The sequence below is a fragment of the Lycorma delicatula genome, chromosome 6 (genome assembly GCF_047948215.1).
Source record: "Lycorma delicatula isolate Av1 chromosome 6, ASM4794821v1, whole genome shotgun sequence".
Lineage (NCBI taxonomy): Eukaryota > Metazoa > Arthropoda > Insecta > Hemiptera > Fulgoridae > Lycorma > Lycorma delicatula.
In genome coordinates, this window is record NC_134460.1 from 135,658,649 (window position 1) to 135,683,695 (window position 25,047).

Sequence of the window (25,047 nt, forward strand, 5' to 3'; positions counted from 1 at the left end):
CACCTGACCAAAAGTCGCCTTCCTCTTCCCACCGAACCTCACTAATTCCTACTATATCCACATTCACCCTATCCATTTCCCTTTTTAAATTTTCTAGCCTACCAACCTTCTTTAAGCTTCTAACATTCCACGCTCCGACTCGTAGAATGTTATTTTTTAATTTTCTGGTGACCCCTTCCTTAGTAGTCCCCACCCGGAGATCCGAACGGGGGACTATTTTACCTCCGGAATATTTTACCAAAGAAGGCGCCTCCATTATTGCTATGTGAAAATGCAGAGAGCCACATTTTCTTGGAAAAAAAGCAGCTGTAGTTTTCCATTGCTTTCAGCTGCGCAGTACTCAGAGGACTGAGTGATGTTGATACGGCCGTTTAAGTCATTGTGACTCACGCCCCTAACAACTACTGAAAGAGCTGCTGCCCTCTTTCAGGAATCATTCCTTAGTCTGGCTCTCAACAGATACCTCTCCGATATGGTTGCACCTTCGGTCCAGCTACTCTGTATCCCTGAACACTCAAGCCCCCTCACCAACGGCATATTATTAATATTAATATATTAAGCATATTAATATTAATATTAATATTAAGCATAGAGAAACAAATTAGCATAATTTTTATTTGCTCATTTTTTCTGTTTTGGGACGTGGTGAGTTTGAAGTGTGCCACTCCTTGCTCTGGCGTTTTGTTTCTGGGTCGTACTCAAATATCCAAGATTCATCACCAGTAATAACATTTTTTAGAAAATCAGGATCAGTTTCAATTCACCCTAGAAGATTGCGGCACACCTTGTTGTTTTTCTGTTCAACAGTTAGTTTTTTGGAACAAATTTTACACAAACTTTTTTCATGTCCAATTATTTTGAAAAAATTTGATGGACTGTGGTAGGGTTCAAATTCAATTGTTCTGCAATTGTTCTGACTGTTAATCGCCGGTCGTACCGAATCAAGTCTCTCTGTTTCGCTTTTGACGTTAACAGTCTTTCAAAGCGTGAATCGTCCGCAACTGATTCCCGGCCATCTGAAAATGCTTTAAATCACCTAAAAACTTGGACTCGTGACACAGTGTTATTTCCATAGACTCTCTTTAATTTATCAAAAAAGTATTAAAAAAGTATTTTTATACGGAAAAATTATGAAAGGGCATTTAATGATTTTTAAAGGCTATTTTATTTTTATTTTTGTAAATACTGCATGAAGATTGGGCGTGTGTGTGTGTGTGTGTGTGTGTGTGTGTGTGTGTGAAGAAAATTATGAAAAAATAGATTTTTCGTGAATGGAGGAATATGGAAAGAATCCTTCATATTCTTATAGTATACAAATATTGTCCTAATGAATGGATAAAAGGAAGAACAATAATACGAAAAATGAAGGTGAGCAGAAGTATAAAAATACAAAATTCAGAATTCGGAAGAAGGAAGATATAAAGCAGAAAAATGAAAAAGGAAACATACTGAAAAAAAGAATTAGAAGGTAGGATAAAAATTAGGAAATACTAAAAACAGTAAGAAAGCAAAAAATAATAGACAGAGAGGAAAAGGACAGAGAGGACAAAGAGTAGAATGATGAATAGTAAAAAGAAAAGGAGAAAAAAGGAAGAAGAAAAAGAACTTTGACAGTATTCAAAGAATAGTTATATATTTTAAAAACGCGAAGAGTGTAAACTTAATCTAGATAAGGAGGAGTTTTATAAATTATTACCTCAGTATTCAATGTTAAAAGAATTAAGTTGAAGTCATTATACTTGTAATATAATTTTATTACTTTTATTTTTATAAGTATTTTTTTCAAATTAATAATACTTTTAAAGAAAAGGAGAAACTAAGAAGGAATGTAGGCTTTAATTTTATTATTATTATTATGCATTTTTTTATGTTTAATTGTTGACCTATTTTTAAAGCAGTGAATTAAAACAGACGCATTTTATACAATCCATTACATTGTACCTATCTTGTTACTAAGTTACGAGTTTTACTGACTTTTCGATGAGAAGTACAGCATTACTTTCGGTCGCACGCTGGGACTGGGGATAAAAATTAATTTTCTTTACATTTGCAGGTTGAGGAGTACGAAAATACAATTCACTTAAAATGCAGTTTCCTATATATATATATATATATATGTGTGTGTGTGTGTGTGTGTGTGTGTGTGTGTGTGTGTGTGTGTGTGTGTATATAAATAAGGCAATGTATAAAATTTATAGGTTCGAATATTTAAAAAATTACTAGATCAATTTCATTGAAATTTTGATGTTCTGTAGTAATGTGTCTGAAGTTGTATTGGTTGAGTCGTTCTTGAATTCTTCAATTTTAAGTTGACAAGACAACATGATCTCAATTTGAGGTTATGCTGACTGCGTACAGAGTAGTAAAGTATTTTTCATACGCGCTTATGCAATGAGTCACAGTGGTGAGTGAGTTGAAACTTAATGCTTGTATGTAAAGGCCACTCGTCGATCGAACTTACGTAGTGTTTTTTGTACTCTGAAAATCAGTGCGTGTTGGAATGCGAAATAGTGAGGGCGTCGGAAACGAAAGTCGGTCTTCTTACACAGAATTAAGCAAGCTTTTTTTCTTACTCCTCTCTGGCTCTGTCGTAAGGGAATATAATAATTTAGGAACTAAATTGTTCTATTGTTCTATTGATTACAATAATTATTTTTTATAAATAAATTCTCTTTGTTTATATTATATCCTTCACTTCAGAAATATGTAACTTTTTTGTACTGTGATCCCGTTTATACGATTAATTTTAATTACTAAATTGTATTTAGGTTTGTTCTCTTAGGAAATTTTCTGTTGTTTTACTTTTATTTAATTTTTTTAATAGTCTAATTCATACGTTTCTAAGTTGGTGCTTCTCTATTTTTTACAAGGTAGGATATAAGCGTAAAAATAAATATATTTTAATAGTATGGAACTAAGAAACTGTATTTCGATGGATTTTTTGTTTTATCGTATTTAAGATAAATTTAATTAAATATTGTAGTTTAATATAATTATATTATAATTTAATAACTTTCTGTACCAAATAATTTTAACTTTTCATAGATCTACAAATTGACTAAATATTAAACTTTTAATTTCCCGCCTAACGATAAAGCAGATATATAATTATAGAAGGGAAATTATGGTAATCGGTCCAATATGGGCATATGCGGTTTTCAACGGATCTTTACGTTTTGACACCTAAGGTTGTGTATGTTCGGTGTTAAATGTCGCACATAAATCACCTTATAACTCCAGAAATTACTCAACCGATTTTGACCAAACTTGATCAGATTACATGTATATATGAGCATTGATATCATTAAATTTTCAACTTAAAAGGTCAAGGGGATGAGGCTGTAGAGCAAGGTCACTCTCAGTATCTCGAGATTTCGCCTAATTTTAAGTCTTATTTTCTTAAGCATATATGTTATCAATTAAAAAATAATAATATTTCCCAAAAAAAACTTTTGCAAAATCGCACATCCACTTCAAAAAATGCTGTAAATAAACTAGAAGCTAACTGGGTATAATGTGATTAGTATCCTCTCTCATCAAAAAGAGTGCTAATGTAGCTCTGACGTAAAGCTGTAGTCGACTCTCTCTCTTTTTCTGTTTAACTTCCGGAACCACCTTAAGGTTACTTCAGAGGATGAATGAGAATGATATATACGAATGTAAATGAACCGTAGTCTTCCACAGTCTCAGGTCGACCATTCTTGAAATGTGTGGTTTACTAAATCCCAACTTTCTGTAGTCGTCTGCTACGTTGTAACGTCACAGGTGAGCGGTAGCATTAAATAAATGAATAATACTTAAAATGTAAAAAATTACTTAAAATGGCCGCTAGTACCGCCAGACGCGCATGCGCGCACGCTTTATTTACAATTATTGAATTAAATAAACAAAAAAATATTGCATTTAAATAAAATGATAAATATTTAAAATTAAATTGTGTGTGTAAGCCGAGCATCAGAAAAAAGGCGTGTGGCGGGAAAATCCTACAACTGTGTTGTCAGGTTTTTTAGTTCTTTGTAGGAAGTAAAGACGTACTGTGATCACGAACAATTTCGGTTTTCAGATTTCATCGGAAATGTCCATTTTCACCATCCCTGAATCCATTTTGACTAGTTTCGGATGACGTCTGTACATACGTACGTACGTATATATCTTCCATAACTCAAAAACGATTTGCCGTAGATAGTTGAAATTTTGGTTTTAGGACTGTTGTAACTTCTATTTGTGTACCTTCCCTTTTGATTGCATTTGACTGGAACAAAAGTGTCTAGAAAAGTTCAAAATCCAAAAAATTCGGATTTTGGACTTTTTCTTAACTGAAGTGATAAGCTCTGACTGAAAGCTTTTCAACGATTATCATAGGTGGTACTTATTTTCATTGGTTCCAGAGTTATAGCCAAATAAAATTTTAATTAAAGAAATATATGGATCTTTCAAGAGGAAAGCCCATCATTCAAATCCGACTTCATCTCCTTTTAAAATAAAAAAATTATAATAAATAAGAATTCATTAACAATAAAAAATAAAAATGAAAAAGTATCAGAATTTATTAATGACATAAAATTTTATGTACCTTTAATTAAAAAAAAAAAAAAAAAAAAATGTGTATATGTAATTTAATAGGCTTACAAAGAAGTCATGTAAAGTCCAGTCAAATATTTTTTTTATAAATGTGAAAATATCTGTATGATGTATATTTTTTTTATTCCTATATTCTATTTTCTGTTTACCTGTTCTTATATTAACTATACTACGTAAGTAATGTTTATACTTTAATATGTCAGTAAATTGTGCACCGTTTCTAATAATTAATTTATGTATAAAATATATGTGCGCGCGCGTATGTATATATTAATATATTTGGTTGGTGCTATTATTTTTAATTATTGACTATTGTATAATTTTGGTAAATTTTGTGTTCTCCATTACAGATGAGTAAATAATAATTACGAACTTAGTTAACATTTATTTACATTGGCCGTATGAAATCACAAATTTTAAATTAACAAAAATATAAACCAGATAAAATTCAGTTTAGACACTCAGCTTTTACTTTATATACTCATTACTATCTGTGTATTTTGTATTAGTTGTTTAATTATGCATAAATTATGTACTTGCATGTAAATAATATGCTTATTTATTTTGTATAACACAATTAAATATTTCAATATGTTTTTTATAATTCATATATAAACTTATAAATTTTAAATGAATCAACATGTGTTGTAACAAAATAGAATTCTATTTAATTACTTAATGTCTGTACGAGTAAACAATAAATATAATATTGTAATAGTACAATCTGTATATTACATATTATTATAATTTAATATAAACGTTTGTTTAATATATGTACCTACCTATATAATTAATGGTAATTTATTTGCCAGCCTCCATGGCGCAAGTGGTAGCGTCTCGGCCTTTCATCCGGAGGTCCCCAGTTCGAATCCCGGTCAGGCATGGCATTTTCACACACGCTACAAATCAATTCATCTCATCCTCTGAAGCAATACTTAACGGTGGTGCCGGAGGTTAAACAAAAAAAAGTGCTTTCTTTAAAATCGATATTTAACTGTATAGAAATAATATTTTTAGTTCAAAAAAAAAATTAAGGCCACTCAATAGCTAAAGCTCGAGTAACAAAACAAATATAAATTAAAAAAAGTATTTATGAATAAAATAGATTTTAAATTATTACAAGTAAATAGATTTTAGTAAAATAGATTTTAGTAATTACAAGTAATATCATTGATTGCAATACTTTTAGTTATGGTACGTAAAGTTTTGGAGCTCAGAAATAATTGCAACTTTATAATAACTTTTTCTGTTATTAATTATTTGTTTTTCTATAATACGGATCTTGTTTTATGTTTTTTGCGATTTATACTTTTATAAGGATAAATAAATTCGAAATATTTTACGATTCAAAAAATTGAATAAATTTGGGAGTCATTTATATTCAATTTCAATCATTTTCACGTCAATTTATTCGCGTATGACTAAAAAATAATTTTTTACAATTTCTCAAAAGAGAAAAAGGATGAATTTTTTTAGTCATTATGTTGATTTCACATTCATTTTTTTATATTCCATTAAAAATGTTTGATGGATAAATGATCTGATAGTAACTTTCACTAAGTATCCTGTTTTCATACACTTCGCAGTTAAAGAAAAAAATTAACCTCTATCTTAAATATTAAAATCAATAAAACAAAATCACATCAAAGATCTTCTGATCTCTGTGGCGGAGTGGTAGCGCCTTGGTCTTTCATTTGGAGGTCCGGAGTTCGAATCCCGGTCAGATATGGCATTTTTCATACATTACAAAATGCCTACTACGGTGAATTAATTCATCATGCAAAAAAATTAAATTTTTTTGTAGTTTTTGCTTACCTGCACCTTGAAGAGTTATAAAGTTATTCCTTTATTTTCTAGTGAAGCGTAAACAACTGTTATCTTAAGTGATAATCGGACTGATGGTGGAAACCTAAATAAATAAAAAATTATAATTAAAAGGAATATTTTTTCTTATACATGTTTTATATTCGTATGGCGTAAAATAGGATTCTTTTATAATAATATTTCTTACTGAAACAATAATAAAATCAAATTTAAAGTAATTTTCATAAAACTGATTCAATATTTATATCTAAAAACATAAATATAAAAACGAAAATCGGATTTTTAATCCGATTAAAACCCAAATATTTACAGTCCTGAGATCTCGGAATAGGAACATTGAAGGTAGAAACAAGAAGACAGTGTTCCTTACGAAGGATGAACGTGACGTGCTTTGATTTTATTTCGTTCATTTTTATTTTCCAACATTTAAGCCACGATTCGAGAACAGTGATATAATCTTGAATAAAACGAGACGCAGAAGCCAGATCCTCGTTGATAGCAAGAATTGCAGTAACGTCAGCAATCCGTTAATCAAAAACAAAATTATTCGAATTTTTCCGTTTGATGAGTTTTATTATAAGGAAATACGTTTTAACTGTATAACTTTACTTCTCTATTAAAAGAAAACCGTGTGTTACGGTATAATACATTAATTTATAATGAATAAAAATTAAGCTGTTTTCGTCAATTTAGGCCAGTGCATATCGTGCAAAAAAAATCTATTTAAAAAAAATATACTCTATTGAATTGGTAATAATTATTGTTTAATAAGTACTTAATTAATTATAAGAAGAAAATTTTTATCAAATAAACTCTCATTTTATAAAAATATTACATTTGATACAAAAATATTTAATGATTTTTAATAGGCGAAATAAAATACAGATATTTTTATAGGATGTTTATTTTTAATTGAAATTCAATTTTTATGTATGATGAGTTTCATTTTTAGAAATATCTTTCATTCACTTTACAAATATATATTTTTTTCCTGTTTTAACTACCTCTGCAGCAACAGGATTTGAAGTGACAGTAGATTTTTAATTTGATCTGAAATATCATTCAATATTTTATCCAGTGATTAAGTGTACATTAAAGAAAATAACACACATGGAGATGAAAAGTTGTTCTGAAATTGTTCAAAACACTTGAGCCAGAATGTATAACGATTACTGGATAAATGTTAAACAATTAAATCGCACGTGCCTATTTCTAATTACTGTAATATGTAATTCTACGGACATGAGACTTTAGTAGTAGACAATATGTCCATTGTGATTGGCTAATAAATGCGGGTGAAGAAAGATAAAACTGCACCATTGAATTTCACACTCCGCTTTCTTACTTAACATCAACTCGCCTTTCAAAGTAATAATCTTTCTTCATAGTTTTATAATTTCATAGCTTACTTTCAGTCAAATCTAATTTGCATCTTTTCCATTTATTCATACTAATATTTCTTTGAAATTTAATTCTCTGCCTGTCTGATATAATTATAAATTACTATGTCCATTTTATTTGCCACTTTTTATATAAATTTTTCCACGTTAATTAATGTAATATTTCTTATTTGTAAGGAAATATATAAATATTTATATAGGGTATACATAAATATTTGCGTAATTTCATGTAACTTAAGTATTATAACGTTTTACTTTACATTTAGTTTTTTCTTCAAAAACTCATTTCTAAATTACTCAAAATTAACGTAAAAATTTGTAAGGAAATTTACATAGTGTATACATTAATTTTATTTCATAAAATAATAAATATATATAAGTAATAAAAATAAATATAAATTCTAATCTAATAAATATTAAATTATAATCACGCTCTGTTCACAATTTTCTAGTTGAATTAATGGGCACAAGCCCAGCTGGCAATTTGAGTTTATGAGATATATATATATATATATATATATATATATATATATGACTAGGGATAAAGTCTTGTCATTAAAATCCATTTTCCATTTAATCAGCTATTATTAATGGAGACAATAGATTTTGATTTATATGCACATATGAACATACGCCATTGTTCATGGTTATACAAACAAATTTAGAACTAATTTTCTACTCTAATAATATGAAAAAATTAATCTTCATGAAAATAACAAAAATCTTCTCTTGTTTTATTACATTATTTGAGCAAATATTTTTAAAGAGAACCTTAACTAAATTCAATCTTGTAATTCGTTACGTAGGTTTATGATTTTTGTTAATCAATAGTTTTAGTTCGACGATTGTAGAAATAGATTACCCTTTTTCGAGCATTAATTTAGTTTCTTTATTTTTATTACCTATTGTTAATGTAATAATCATCTTATGTTAAATTCTATATTTATTACGTGAAGAAATATTCCGTTTAAGTTGTTCATTATTATATTATTTCTATTAATTAAGGTTAAATGGTCTACCGCGTGCGGATGCGGTTGTAAATCATCCTTTGAATGCAGTAAATAGAAATGTTCAACGTAATTCATAGTTTATGTTTAGTTAAGTATGTCTAAGTGGAGGGATTAATATATCAATATGCAAATACTCATAACTTGAAAATACACATTTTATTAACAAATAAGTTTTTAAATATTTAATAAGATGAAATTATAATAAGTAAATATATTATAAATGAAACATAAAGATCGATATTATTATTATTATTATCATAATTTTTTTGGGGAGTATTATAATTAGCCCTTGTCTCAAGCTAAAACCTTCCCACCCTGAAAAAAAAATTAGCAACCAAGCCAAGATACTATTCTTATCAAACAGATCCCCCGGGAAATATACTTATCATAGGACATTAAAACCCCAAAAGAAAACAAGATGGCAAGCGTGTATATGGCCCTTGCCAGTTAAAAATATACAGTTCATTTTTTAAAAAAATATCTTGTCTATAAACGGGTGCAAAGGGCTCACAACCAACGGGTGCAAAGGGCTCACAACCAACGGGACAAAGGACAAAGGGACAAAGGGGCCAAAGGGACTTTCACCGTAATGCAATGATAATTTTTATTATTATTAATCTATTTTTATTAATTTACTATTATTATTAATGCTTTTTATTACATTTTGTGGAGGGAATAAAAACAGGCAAAATTTTATCAGCTTGCACTATGGTGTGCAAGCGTACTGGCGGGTTAACTGTCTGCAATAACCCGATTGTTTGCCAACGGATTTTTACAAATGCGGTGTCATTACGTTCAAAATAAAATGCTTAATAAATTTTGTAAAAATTTGATCAAACAAACAATTAAAAAGATTTTGAAAATTAAAAAATTAAGTTAGCCGCCATTTTGAAGATTTTGAAGGTGAAGTTTTCACAACTTTTTATTTTGGAGAACAAGAAACAAGTTTTAAATTTTGCAAATTTAATTAAAGTAGGTTTATCAGTTCCTGAGAAATAATTTTTTTTATTGAAAATAACAAAATGGCGTCCAGTAAGAAAACAAAGCAAAGTAGGGTTTATGTCGATATGAACTTTTTTTGCGCATTCTGGTGTCTGAATCAGTTCCTGAAGTTCGGCAAATACGTCCCTGAACAATCTATATATTGACATTTTAAATAATGGATGAGAAGTTTATTATTTACATCAACAAAATTAAATTTAAAACTTACGAAAAAAATAATATATAAGCCAAATAAAACGAGACGCAGTAGCCAAATCCTCGTGAATAGCAAGAATTGCAGTAACGTCAGCAAACGTTGCAAATGTGATATCTGCCGTTAGAGGTAAGTTACCTTGTAAACAGAACATACAAGATGGGTCCGAGAACACTTCCTTGTGGTACTCCTGACTGTATAAGGAACAAATCCGTCAAAATCTTTACATGTTTAACCTGAAAACACCTGTATTCTAGGTAAGATTTCAGCAACTTCGTAGAAAACATATGGTAAAACTTTTCTTCAGTTTATAGAACCACCCTACATGCCAAACCTTGTCAAAAGCCTCACAGACATCGAGGAATACTGCTGAACATTATTTTTTTGTAAAGAGCATGATTTATAACGTTAAAAATCCTGTCTGCCTGCTCCACAGCATCATGTTGCTCCCTAAACCAAAACTGGTGAGCAGGAATATGAGTGTCCACGAACTGCTTCAGTCTTTTCAAAAAGAGCTTTTTATACACCTTAGAGAGCACCAGAAAAAGGCTGAGAGGCCTATAAGACGTTACATTTGTCGAATCCTTACTCGGTTTTGCCATCACAATTATCTGTGAAATTTTCCACGGACCAGGAAAATGATCAATTCGAACAACAGCATTAAAAATCAAAGTAACCATGCGTATCGCTTGCCGCGAAAGTGCCTGGAGAACCCGACCAGTGATCAAATTATACCCCGGCGTCTTTGCTGGATATATTTCATCGTTAATGACTGAAGAAACCTCGGGTACTGTAAAGCGCATAATTTGGCAAGAATATTTGGATAGGAGAAGCCAAATAATTGGACATTTCTCTGATCTCCTCTGTATCTGTCTCGATATTATTTGGCTGGAATACGACGGAAAAGTTTTCACCAAATAAGGTCACCTTCTCCTGAAAACTTCTCATCCACGTTCCGCCAATGTTACGAGAGAAGGAATAGATTGTAGGAATCTCCTGAAGATTTCGCAGCTTTCCATAAGGTGTATCCAGAAGCCTGCCATCAGAAATATTAATAATGTAAGATTGAAACCAAGCGCGTTATTAAATGCCCGAATTAACCTTTTTAGTTCTTAAGAAGACCTGTTAAATCTTTCCTTATCATCACGGTAACGAATTCTCTGCCATACGCGTCGTAATCTTCAGCGTTCTTTTATTTTTTTCTCTGATGAAGACCGCATACGTATTTTGAGCTCGGGAAGCAAAATCCAAATTGGACGAGGAGGCCCACGACACTGATTGAACCAATTTGGTCAATTCGTGTACTGCATTGTCCACATCGGCCGGTGACTTCAAAGGCATGTCCAATAGTATATTTTTTCTCCAAAAAGTCTTGAAAACGTCGTTTGTTGGTAAATGTATTAAACTAAGTGGGAGACCTAGCAGTTAGCGTAACGGCAATAGACATTGTAATTACAATCCGTGTATGATCCGACGACAAGTCAAAATGTAGTTCAACATGCAAATCGTTCCTAGAAATACCCTTGAAAACGAAAAAATCTGGGAGATCGGGAATTTTATTTAGATCCGTAGGCCAGTAGATTGGTAGCTCTGATGATTAACACTCCAAATTACTACGGTATTACTCCTTATTCCGGTCAGCCATTGACCGGAAAAGTTTGCCTCCCTTTTGTCAGTGCATTTCTAACCTCGTGGCCCAATTTAGCCAACTCATCAACGATTTCTGTTTTGTCTTTCGAATGATGCATGTCTCGCATGACCAATCTATATACTCTCCCATGTTTGAGCATAATTATAAAATAAATTTGAACTCTTAGAATACCATAAATAGAAATAATAACAATGTTAAAATAACTGAAAAATAAGAACGGGTTTCCCCCATTAATTAGTGAAGAAATGTAATCGCTTAAGATACTTAAACGAAATTTTAAAAATATTGTATTTACTATACACTTTGAACTTGGATGGATTTTTGTAAGTTTTTACTTAAAAAAATATATTAGTCTCATTTAATTGTTACTGTATTTTACTGTGAGATTGTACGAGATTTATTATCGTATATTTAAAAATATTTATCGTATTATATTACTATCGTAATTACTTGTAGAAATAAGATTAGTTTTTTTCTTAAAGTAAAATAACGTAAACAATCTATTCGTAATGGAATAAATTAATACAAGGCAAAAAACATAATTTTTACACCCAGCTATATACTATTTTACACTTTACGTAAACAGTAGTTATAAAGCAGTTTATAAAAAAATAAAAACACCTGTTTACTAAAATATAATGTATTACATTTTTTTGAATAGTGTAAATGCGAATGTAAAAAATTGGCTTAAATATTTGATTTGAGTGTTATTTTCTGCCTTTTCAAGCATTGTTACGCAAAAATTCATAATTGATGCGAGTTTGTAGTACCTCCTTTCTCAAAATTAATTTAGACACTCAAATTTTTTCACTAACATAGTCTGGCTAACCAGGTTAAAATTTTCACAATATTTTATATTTCCCCTACTTTTATCATAATTGATTTGAGTGTTATGTAGAGAATAAATTATGATAATCCTAGCGGAAATATTGTTAAAAGTTTCCTTAAATATAATGAAGATATGGTTTTAAAGATAAGATAAATATCCTTTAAAGAAATCTAAATAAGATAAAATTTGGTTTTAATATAATTAAAGATGTCATAATGCTTTTTAAGCGTAGGATATTTAACAGATGTTTTTAAAATTATAAGAACAAATAAGGCTGAAAATAAATATTAAGAAACAATCCGCCATTTCCGTGTAGGAGTGGTAGCATCTCGGCCTTTGATCCGGGGATCTCAGGTTCCAATCCCAGTCAGGTACGGCATTTTTCATTCGTTATATGGTTTACATTTCCATAATCCCTGAAGCTTTCAAAGCTTCTGTAGTGAATTAATTCATCGAAGCAAAAAATAAATAAATAAAAACGATAGTAAAATTTAAGCCAATGAATTAGCTTGAAGCTACACCTTATTCCACGTCCCTTAAAAATGGTAGGTTAAGTAAAATCTTATTTCAAGAAAGTTAGATGGTATGAAAAATTATCATAAAAGTCTCTTTTATATTAAACAAAACTGAGGTTGTGAAGGAGAAAATAATGTTAGTTTTTATTGAATGAGACGTTAAATTTAAAGCTTTAAATAAATTCTAGTAAGATTCAACATAATGTCAGATTTTAATAATGTTGAAATGTTACCATTAACGTCTTTTTTTCTTATAAGTATCTCTTTTTTCGTTGAACTATTTATAAAATGAAGTAAAGGTATATAGAAAAATATAATGTAATGTAGTGATAAACGAGAATGAGGAATAATGTACAAAACACAGTACACAGTATAAAACAGTATAAGTGTAAAACATAGAAGAAATATGTTTTTGAAATCCCTATTGCATTCACCTATTTCATTATAATGTTATTTGCAATTTTATTCGTTTAAACTAAGCTATTTTTTCTATAAGAGTTCAACCAAAAATAAAAGGTTTATTTTGTATATAGTACTGGCTACAGAAATCTATTAAGTTTCCACATTGTTGGATGATGTAATATTTAATTTAAAAACTTTTAAATATAAGTTTAAACTATAAAATAAATTTTCCATAATGTAAAAAAGACTTATATAAACTTCCATTATTAATTTTCCTAATATTGTTTCATCGTATGCAATAACCTCTGATGAATAGTCATTTTTTATTTTTTCATAGTTTATAAATTATTAAGAAATAAATTACTTGATTTAACAGATTTAGACCATAACAAAAACTTCAACAAATAAATTAAAAAGTTTTAAAACCAAAATTTCTCATTATAGTATAATGCTTCATTTTTTACTAATGTATTAGAGTAATTAAGATGCAAATGTTTATCCCGATTATTTTTATTTAAATTAAGTTTAGTTCTTTTCGTTTCTAAATTTAATAATAGTTTTATTGTGTTTAAAGTTTAGTGTTAATTAAAACTTTGTAAATAATTCAAATTACAGATCGTAATATTTTATATACATTTACGTTAAACTTTGCGTTATTTATAATAGTTTAATGATAATGAAATAATTATATACATATGCATTTAACCGTAACCCTAAAACGTCTTAAATAAAAATTTAAAAAAATTTGGTAAATCTTACATTCTTTTCATTATAAATAGTCGTTTCTAATCAATAAATTTTTTCAGAATTTAAAAAAACATTTAAAAATACGTCCTATTAATAACGTATTATGCAATTTTTTTCAAATATTCCCCTTCCTCTTTTTGCTAATAATTTTTCTATTATTGGTCGTTTTCGAGTAATATCTATTTTGTTAAGAATGGCTATTTTTCAAATTTAAAAAAAATTAGTTATTAGTAGTATTTAAATACTAAACTGATAAGCAACATGAAAAGTGGACTGAATTTATTGATAAGTTGAATAAGAAAAATATATAAAGTAATTATAGACTGTTACTCATAAAACAAGGTGACAGATTATAATTTTCTTGCTTATTTACATGTACATCAGTTGTACTGATATGAAATATTTAATTACATTTTTTATTAATAAATATTACGTCATCCGTGACATAATTATGGCTATATAAATGTTTTTACTTAATTTAACATATAGTAGGTACAAAGTTTAAAGGTTTTACAGTTTCAAAGTCTATTTGTAACCGTTTACTTTTATATAAACCTTCAGTAAATTTTATCACATTCGTAATCACATGATAAGGAGTTACCAGCGAAATGTCTCAAAAATGACACACTAGTATTGCAAATTAAGAGTAGAAGAAGAGAAAGAAAAATACAAAAAGAATAAACAACGAGAAGAAAGAAGAAAGAGAAAATGCAACAGATTTGGAAATAAAGATTGAAAAGCTAATGCACTGCACTCACCTAAAGTTATACTTAAGACACTAGAGTCGCTAAAGTCCACAACTTGTAGCCGTGTATTGCATTATTTAATGTATTTTTGTAGTTTAGTTTGAAATGGAATTCTATAAAACCTGCTAAATAATGATCTATTCATAAACAATGACTAAAAATGGCCATTCATTAAAACATGACGGATGGTATTTTAAATGCTATAGAAGTATTGAGATGAGCATGAATTATTTTCTGATTTTTAAAACTGACGATGTAAAAATTAAAGTTGGGATAACTTTTGGTATAATTTATCTCTAATAAATTAAAAACTGAAGGACAATTGGACAACTGCACACAGTCCTAATGACTAGACTAACCTAAAAAAAGAAAAAAAAAATTTTTTTACTTTTTTTTTTAATAAAATGTATATTTATAAATATGGCTATTTTTCATGTATGTTAAATTATTAGTTGCACGTGAAACCAAACATAAAATTTCTTATTTTAGTGGTTTAGTTAGATTTTTTAAAATGCATAACATACATATTTTTGTACAAATCAGAAGAAAACCTTTAAGGAGCAACGAGTACTTTATAGTCTTCGTAATAAAACCCACCGGGTTGGTCTAGTGGTGAACGCGTCTTCCCAAATTAGGTGAAGTCGAGAGTCCAGCGTTCAAGCCCTAGTAAAGTTAGTTAGTTTTGCACGGATTTGATTACTAGATCGTGGATACCGGTGTTCTTTGGTGGTTGGGTTTCAATTAACCACACTTCTCAGGAATGGTCGAACTGAGACTGTACAAGACTACACTTCATTTACACTAATACATATCATCTTCATTAATCTTCTGAAGTATTATCTGAACGGTAATTACCGGAGGCTAAACAGGAAAAAGAAAGCCTTGGTAGTGAAAGCCCGATGATGTTTTTATTTTATAGAAAATTGTTAAATTTCCTTTTTGCGAAATTAAAAATTATATACATTTCTACCAAAGAACTGGTTAATAAATAAAGATTTATTACGTATATGTTGTATAATATTTCTAACTGTAATCTCGAAATGGTAATACCAACCGTGGGAGACTTTAGTCAAATCCAAACCGCTCGCACGCTTTCCAATTAGTACCGTAACGAAAATATTTTAATTATATTACGTTGCAAAATCAAGATCTTTTGCCATTTTATACATAGAAAATATTTTTAATATTTAAAATTAATGAATACAAAAGTTTGCTTTTTTGTGTAAAAAGTCGGCTTATTATATTTCTATTTCTGTTTTTAACATCATTTCTTTTTGAGTTATAATTAACAATAATATTTAGCTTGTTAACGCTAGATATAAATACGAATACCTTTAATTTTAGGAACATGATACAATTTCAGGACGCAACTACTAAAACTCCTGCTGAAATAAAATTGCTTTGTTTATCCAACAGAGGTACATCTTATAATATTCATTTAAAGAGTCGTTTTTGTCTCACTTAGAAAAAAAATTAAAGAAAAGACCTATTTTTAAATACTTAAAACAATGTTTTTTTTTCACTTCTATATTTTATATAAGCTCAAAAAATTAATACTATGAATGATTAATCTGAATTTAATTAACGAAACGTTATGAAGTTCTTTTAACTAACATTATAAAGTTTCGTAAAAATTTGAAAAGAAAAATGATTTCTTTCAATGTTGTTCCGTTTCACGTCGAGCCGACCGGTGCTGCGATCTAGTGGGTGCTAGCGCTCGCCGGAAGTCAGGCTCGTACTAGCATTGTATGTTAGAATCCCGCGCAAACCCACCAGGTTGGTCTAGTGGTGAACGCGTCTTCCCAAATCAACTGATTTGGAAGTCGAGAGTTCCAGCGTTCAAGTCCTAGTAAAGCCAGCTATTTTTACACGGACTTGAATACTAGAACGTGGATACCGGTGTTCTTTGGTGGTTGGGTTTCAATTAACCACACATCTCAGGAACGGTCGAACTGAGAATGTACAAGACTACACTTCATTCACACTCATACATATCATCCTCATTCATCCTCTGAAGTATTATCTAAACGGTAGTTACCGGAGGCTAAACAGGAAAAGAAAGAATCCCGCGCAGAGCGGTCGCATTTTTCATTTCGTCCGGATGGACAATCTGTGTTACTCATAGTTACTTGCATTTCGGCGCTCAAATCTGATCCAAGGCGGTCACGTCATACTCTTAGTCCGGATGGACTCCATTCTTTATTCGGATGAACGTTAGCTTATTTTTAATTTTTATATGTCAAGTTATATATGTTACAATTCATTTCATCAACTGTCAAGACGACAATTCATTAAACCATTATTCAACAAGCAACAAGGCGTTGTCTTCATTCATCATCTATGAACATACAGTCCAACCTCATCATAAAATCTACCACACGTATTTACAAGATAAAACAGACTTAATATCTCAGATTTTGAAATTATGAGAGAGAAAAACTCCCCGAGGTAAAATGAAGGAAATATATATATGTTTACAATGTAAAACACTAAATTATAATTAAATAAATCTTTACATTTATACTTATTATAAACTTATCTGTAACAGTAATTTTAAGTCGTTTAAGTTTAACGTGGATGTAAAAGAGATGTAGGTAAATCTATAACGAATCTGGAACTCGCTTGTTCATTTAGCAGATATAAGTTTCGAGATTATCTAAACCCTTAAACTTCTCGTTGGTGAGGTTTAACCTACTTCTTACTTTGTAATTGTTTTGTAGAAATTTGAATGGCTTTTAAAATAGTTATATCAAAAGCAACATGATTTAAAAGGAATTTGTTGAAAAATATTTTTAAATTCTAGTTAAGAAAATATTTTTTATCTTAATGAATTATATCTATTAAATTATTATAAATAATAAACTACTACGGTGTTGCACATATTCATTAATTTGTAATCTTAAGCTAGTGGTATATAATATTATTTCAATATAAAAATAATTTAATTTATGAAATGATAAAAACAATCATTAAATTAACTGATAATAAAAATATAAGTATGACAGATAAATTCCAAATTGGATTAAAAAAAATTAATTGCAGCCCAAGTCAAGAGTAGAAGTCTTAATTTAAGAAAAGCCTACCTAGTTTTTAATAAAATATTGTAATATTCTTTTAATACCTTGTTAACCATTTACAAATGATTCGTATAAATGAGATGTATATATAGAAAAGAGTAAGTCATGATTGATTCATAATCAACGGCCAGAAAAAACTACTGAAGATAAACTGATTAAAATTTATATACACGTTCTTATGGTAAAAGGTGGACATAAAGAAAAGATTTTTTGAAATTCTGAGTTTAAAGGGTTAAAATGGAGCAATAATGAGATTTACTGGTTTTTTATTCAATTTATCAGAATTGAAGGTATCAATTTGATTTTTTTTGTATGTAATCTTCACGCGAATATAAAAAAAAAAACACCATTTATACATTTTTTGAAATTCCGATTTTAAAGGGTTAAAATGGATTTTAGAAACCCCGCTAATTTTATTATCTCTCAGTAATAAATGAAGATATCAATTGATTTTTGGTGTGCTTAATCTTTATGTGAATATTTTAAATAAATTTCTAAATTTTTCGAAATTCGACTTCAGAAGGTGTGAAGAAGGTAAAAAGTTAGAACAATAATTATAATTTTCTCTTTTTCCTACTGCACTAAACGACAAATATTCACTAGATTTAAATTTGGGCTTACAAATATTCATCAGATTATAAACCGTTCCCGGTTTTTTCAATTTCGATTTTTTAACGGGTGCGAGTGTGTACGGCGCAGCGGCCACACTAACACAGTCACTACCACTGCATGTGCGACGTGACTGCCTGCAACTGCCCACGGTTACTTGACTAAAAGACATAAAATAAAATAAAAAATGACCGCGACAGGAAACACAAGTAACCATAGAGCGTGGGCGAAGCTGAGACGTGGATCCAAGAGTATATATACAGGAGCACACACACACACACACACACACACACACACACACACACACAATTCCACACTCACATATTTATATAATAAATATTTTTATATATTAATTGAATATTGATATTGAATACATATAAATTGAAATTTATTTAAATATATATATATATATTTGTAATTTGAAATATATATTTTGTTTCACCCATTGTATTTACAAATAAGTAATATAAAAAAGAACTTTGTATTAACTGATGTATTAATAAAAAAAAAGTTCACTTTTTAAACAAAAAAAAGTAGTAGTAAACAATGCGGTAGCATTTATTTTTTTCTTACATCTTAGTACAGATTCCTGGGACCTCCGGAATAAAAAAAATAGTTAACTTTTTATAACTTGTAGTACTTCTAAAGAATTACTTATTTGCTTTGCAAAAAAAAACTGTAATAAAAAGTTCAGAATTTGCTTCTAAGATCATTTACACTTTCCTTACCAAATAATGTATCATGTTACAAAAATATATAGGATCATTATGTTACAGAATATAGGATTATGTTATTTAGGATCTGAAAATTAGATTAACGTATCCTTTTGTTTACTATTTATGTAGAAAACTCCATTAGCAACCAAATACGCGTATGTTAAAATATATACTTATATATCCACTTTTATTAAAGTGAATTTTTCCTTTCATTATAAGTATATTAATTTAATGTATAGAATTTTATTTATATATGTAGTATTACGTGTTTTAGTAAATTCAATATCATTGTCTGGTCTGACCCGCGAGTCCTCATACTCACGTGAGCAAAATAGCACTCGCATAATCCTGAGCTAAAAAAATTCATCAGGGTAACCCATACATATAATTGGCATTATTGATTTAACTTTCAGTTTAGTATAAATATTTCATATCGCCTAGGTCGGCGAGGTCACAAATAAAAAAGAAGTTCTAGGGCTACTAGAATTTATAATCGTAGATAATGTGAATCTACGCCAAATCCGTTCTCATTGATGTTCTCTAAAAACGTATATGCTCGGCTCAAGATCGAGTTCAAACTTCAAGAAAAATGTTAGGTCTCAAATCAGCTTTTGATTACCACACTGAAATTAACAATTTGAATTATATTCAAATGGGCAACTTGATTAAGATATGTAACCATTGTAATGCAAAAAAAAAATTGAATGATGAAATTCCCAGAATTTGTTATAGTGGGGGAAAAGTAGTATTTTAACAACAATAGTCACTTGAGTTCGTTAAAAATTAGATTTTTTGAACACATTTTTTACCTAAACATTTTATTTTCTTTGACAAATTGTGAATAGCAACATTTCTGAAGCCCAGCTTACACGTAATTTATATATATATATATGTATGAATGTTTGTTTGTTTGTTTGTTCCGTATGCGTTCCTATACCATTCATCCGATTGCGAAGAAACTTTCGTGAGTTGTTGTGCGCGCGCCTGCGAAGGTTTCTGAATTAGTTTGGACCCGCTAGGTGGCTCTGAGGTTGAGATATTTCGAAAAATTGTACTTGTGGTCCGATTTGGCTCATATTCAGAATATATATTAGTTACGTGAAAAGAAATATTTTTGAGAAGGGAAAAGAGAAAGAGTGGTGATGATGAAAGAGATGGAAAGAGAGGAAGAGGTGATGATGAGAAGAGGGAAAAAAGGATAGGTTACATTTTGTGATGTTCCGTAATATTAAGTTTTTTTAATGCTTTATCAAACTTTCATTTGTGTTCATTTAATCTATATACATATATATACTCAAATCAAGCAATAGCAAAGCAATGTCTGGTCAGCTAGTTACTAATAAATTATTTTTAACTTCTGAAGTTCTATATGCATATAGCGCAAGCGAAGTTGTGACGGGGATACTAGTATACATATATATACATTATATATATATATATATATATATATATATATATAAATGTTTCTATAAACATAAAAACAATAAACAATAAAACATAAACAATAAAAATTATTTATTGTATTAAAATTAAGTTTAGTTATCATTTACATAAAAATGTTTGCTTTCAAAATTTTTATCGTAAAAATTGTCTTTAATTTTGATATAATAGGTTTCGTTAATGTAAAGTCATACATTATATTTATTTATTTTAGCAAATTACAAGCTAACCACCCAATTAAGGTTACTAATAAAAAGATGAATTTTGTATCGTATGTAAGCTTGATCAATATTCGAACACAGAATCTTTTGGGTGAAAGGCAGAGGCTACCACTGCCCCAAAGAGATTGGCATAATAATAAGAAATTTATACGATGGAGGATAAAATTAAACAGTAACAAGACGTGGAATATCCCAATTGGTTTATGAAATATTACAATCTACTATTTTTTTATCTATTGGATGAGCAAATTTGAATGTTTTTCATGTAAGGTAACCTTGAATCGTTTACAAAAATAATACGTGTACTGAATTTTGCTGGGTGTACAATAAAACGCTCTAGTTTATTTTCCAAAGCAACGTCTGAGCTTTGTCAACTTTTATTTCATCAGTACTCTCATTAAATTTTTTTTGTCTCTTATTTTATTCTTTTTAATTGAATTTATCATGTTTTCATACGATTTATGAAAAAATATCTGTTATGTTGTAATAGTAGTCCAAATTCTTTAAAAATTTACGCTGATGTATTTCATATTTTATTATCTTCAGTAATAGGTAATTATGGTATGGCTATATTGGCGAGGAAGAAGAACAGAGGTTAAGGACACCGCCTAGTTTTTACGCGATCGTAATGTGAGGATGTTTGATGATCGATCATGTCTACCTTTTTGTTCGACCAAATTCAATCTATTAAATCCTTCTTTTGTTATATTATATAAAGTTATTTTTTTGAGTTTCTTCGTATCTCCTTTCTTTCATTTATTTTATCATGATACATTCTATTCATTAAAATAATTTACTTCTTTCCACATAACTTACGATGAAATATTTTTCTGGAAACTGAAAATACAACTTTTTCTCTTGAGTTTATGTTAGTCAATTCAGCTAGTAATTATTTTGGATTGTCACGATCAATTTAATTTTTATTTCTTTCATAATTTTTTTCCTAACTTGTAATTATAAAATCAGATGTCAACGGTGATGTTGCAATTCAACTTTACATAGTTTACAAAGCCTCTTTTTGAGATTATGTGCTTTTTTCTCACTATAAATGGCTCTTCAGGCTATTCTTTTACATACATTTCTAGTTCCTTAAACATGCCATTCTGGAATCGGTTAAATTTCACACTTTTATTCCTTAATTATATAATTTGTCAGTTTGAATGGTAAATACATTTAAAAGAGAAAATGCCCTCAAAAGGTAATCAGCATTTATTCCACTGCAGTACTAACCCAAGGATATTTATTTCAACAATTTTCTACGAATGTATCAAATATTTTTCTTATAAGTACAAGTTATCAAATTGCAATTTATCTTATCCGGCGATACAGTTTCATTTTGGAGAAAACAAGGCAATGAAATTTTCCAGTGGATCTGGCAAACTGACTTTTTTATATAAGGGTAAAATAACGGACTGTACTTTATATTAGGATGAAGAGAATAATATATAAGAAAAAAATAAACAGTAGAAGAAGGTGACCTTTTATGGTAGACATGTACAAGACAAGGGTCAAGTATATCTGCAAAGAAAATGTATGGTAATAGAATAAGGATCATTTTTTTTTTAAAAGTATGATACATTTTTTATTTCAGTGAAAAATAATAAATTCGTAATCAAAAATAATGAAATAGTTTTATTTTTTCTAATTTGTATTTAGAATTTTACTGCGTTGCAATAGTCCAGAAGTTCATACAGAATCCAGATGACTCACCGTTGCAACTGACCTGGGAAAAACGGTCATCGAGTTAGTTCCGAAAAACCAGATAGAATGATTAAGGAAGGCTGTATTTACAACAATGGAGTAAATTAGGAAGCCAGACTTTGTCAAAGGCCAACTTATATCTGAGAAGGCCGCTAAACAGAATATCTTTCTTCCAGGCACTGTCTAATGACATTAAGAGACCTGTGCGCATTTATTCAAAGGTAGAATTCCCACCTCTGAATCCAGATTGATGATTAGGAATAACTTTTTCCTGTATCAACTTCAACCACAGCCTTCCAAGAAACATTTTATCAAATAACATCGACAGAATCGGCAGAAGACTTATTGATCTGAAGGGAGACACGTCAACCGCATGTTTACCCGGCTTCAGAATCACTATTACTTGAAATACCTTCCATTCTGATAAGAAATATGATGACCAAAGGAAACAGTTGAATAGGTTTGTAATGTACTTGATGGTCTTGAACGGGAGCATAACTAACATCTTTTCAGTTGCCAGGTCAAAACCTGGAGCTTTTTTTGAGCGTTCCCCTTGTCTGATCATCCGTAGCACCTTCCTAGTTGAAATGGGCCTAATCAGTAGACTTAAAGGCTGTCCAAGAAGCCAAATATTTCCTTATCATTAGGAGTAATGTCGTGTGGGCAAAATGCCTTGCTAAGATGTGCAGCAAAAAGGTCCGCTTTTGGGCTATCGCTCCTGATCCCTTGATCCATCAGACGCTTTCAGCGGAGCGGATGAATGCCAATGACCCAACTTTTCGAGAGGTTAGTAAACAACTCCCGCAAGATAAACTCTCACCATCATTGTCAATAAAATAAAATAAATATTTAATTTTAGTTACAAAACTGGGTTTAAACGGGTAATTCTAGTTTTACAAAATACGTAAATACATATTTCATAATAGTATTAAATAATATAAATTGATAATGCTTTTAAACTTTTTATTTATCACTGTGAATTAAAAATAATATTGCTAAATAATATAATGTTTAATCTATTTTATATTATTAATAACGTACAAAAATGTAAACAGTGCAGTTAAAAATAAATTCTAATACAGTATAACGGAAATAAATTATTTCAGTTAAGAAGAAATAAATACTCATTCCAAAGTTAATGAGTTCCCTCTGGGAATTTTCTTTCCGCAAAAAATATATTTAAGTTTAACAGTATATACTTCAAAGTTATGGTTAGTATTCGTTGAATTTATTTTTGGATGAAATGTATAAAGTAATATGAAATTAAAAATACGTAGATATAAAGAAATTCAAAGTGGTTCAGTATGTATGCCAAGTGTTTTGTATTATTATCGTAATTAAGTCTGGAATTCCACAAAGGATTGAATCCCTTTATACTTAATTTTAAATTTTTATTTTAAGTGTTTTCTATTCTTGGATGAACTTCCATGTTGCTATGTGATAAAAGCTGTTGCTTAGTATTACGTATTGTCCTTTGATAAGAACTCTTTTTACTTTCCAATTAAAGTGTATAGTTCTATGAAAAAGCGGATGAATGCCAATGACCCAACTTTTCGAGAGGTTAGTAAACAACTCCCGCAAGATAAACTCTCACCATCATTGTCAATAAAATAAAATAAATATTTAATTTTAGTTACAAAACTGGGTTTAAACGGGTAATTCTAGTTTTACAAAATACGTAAATACATATTTCATAATAGTATTAAATAATATAAATTGATAATGCTTTTAAACTTTTTATTTATCACTGTGAATTAAAAATAATATTGCTAAATAATATAATGTTTAATCTATTTTATATTATTAATAACGTACAAAAATGTAAACAGTGCAGTTAAAAATAAATTCTAATACAGTATAACGGAAATAAATTATTTCAGTTAAGAAGAAATAAATACTCATTCCAAAGTTAATGAGTTCCCTCTGGGAATTTTCTTTCCGCAAAAAATATATTTAAGTTTAACAGTATATACTTCAAAGTTATGGTTAGTATTCGTTGAATTTATTTTTGGATGAAATGTATAAAGTAATATGAAATTAAAAATACGTAGATATAAAGAAATTCAAAGTGGTTCAGTATGTATGCCAAGTGTTTTGTATTATTATCGTAATTAAGTCTGGAATTCCACAAAGGATTGAATCCCTTTATACTTAATTTTAAATTTTTATTTTAAGTGTTTTCTATTCTTGGATGAACTTCCATGTTGCTATGTGATAAAAGCTGTTGCTTAGTATTACGTATTGTCCTTTGATAAGAACTCTTTTTACTTTCCAATTAAAGTGTATAGTTCTATGAAAAACTTCTTTACCCATACAACTTTTGCTCTTTTATTTTACTAGAACCTTTGCCTTTTATTTCGTCACTACTTTATTTTACAAATTA

At 29.3% G+C, this 25,047-nt stretch overlaps 1 protein-coding gene and 1 long non-coding RNA gene across 2 annotated transcripts in view; one reads left to right on the forward strand and one right to left on the reverse strand.

The window, feature by feature from the left end:
* Balat (Beta-alanine transporter) overlaps window positions 1–25,047 on the forward strand; it is a 923,597-nt gene that overhangs the window by 159,688 nt on the left and 738,862 nt on the right. The gene's annotated exons all lie outside the window — the stretch shown is intronic.
* Window positions 1–25,047, reverse strand: part of LOC142326981 (uncharacterized) — a 432,491-nt gene that overhangs the window by 56,572 nt on the left and 350,872 nt on the right. Inside the window, exon 4 of the long non-coding RNA XR_012756883.1 lies at window positions 6,397–6,490. This is a non-coding gene — a long non-coding RNA (uncharacterized LOC142326981). The remainder of the gene's footprint in view (window positions 1–6,396; window positions 6,491–25,047) is intronic.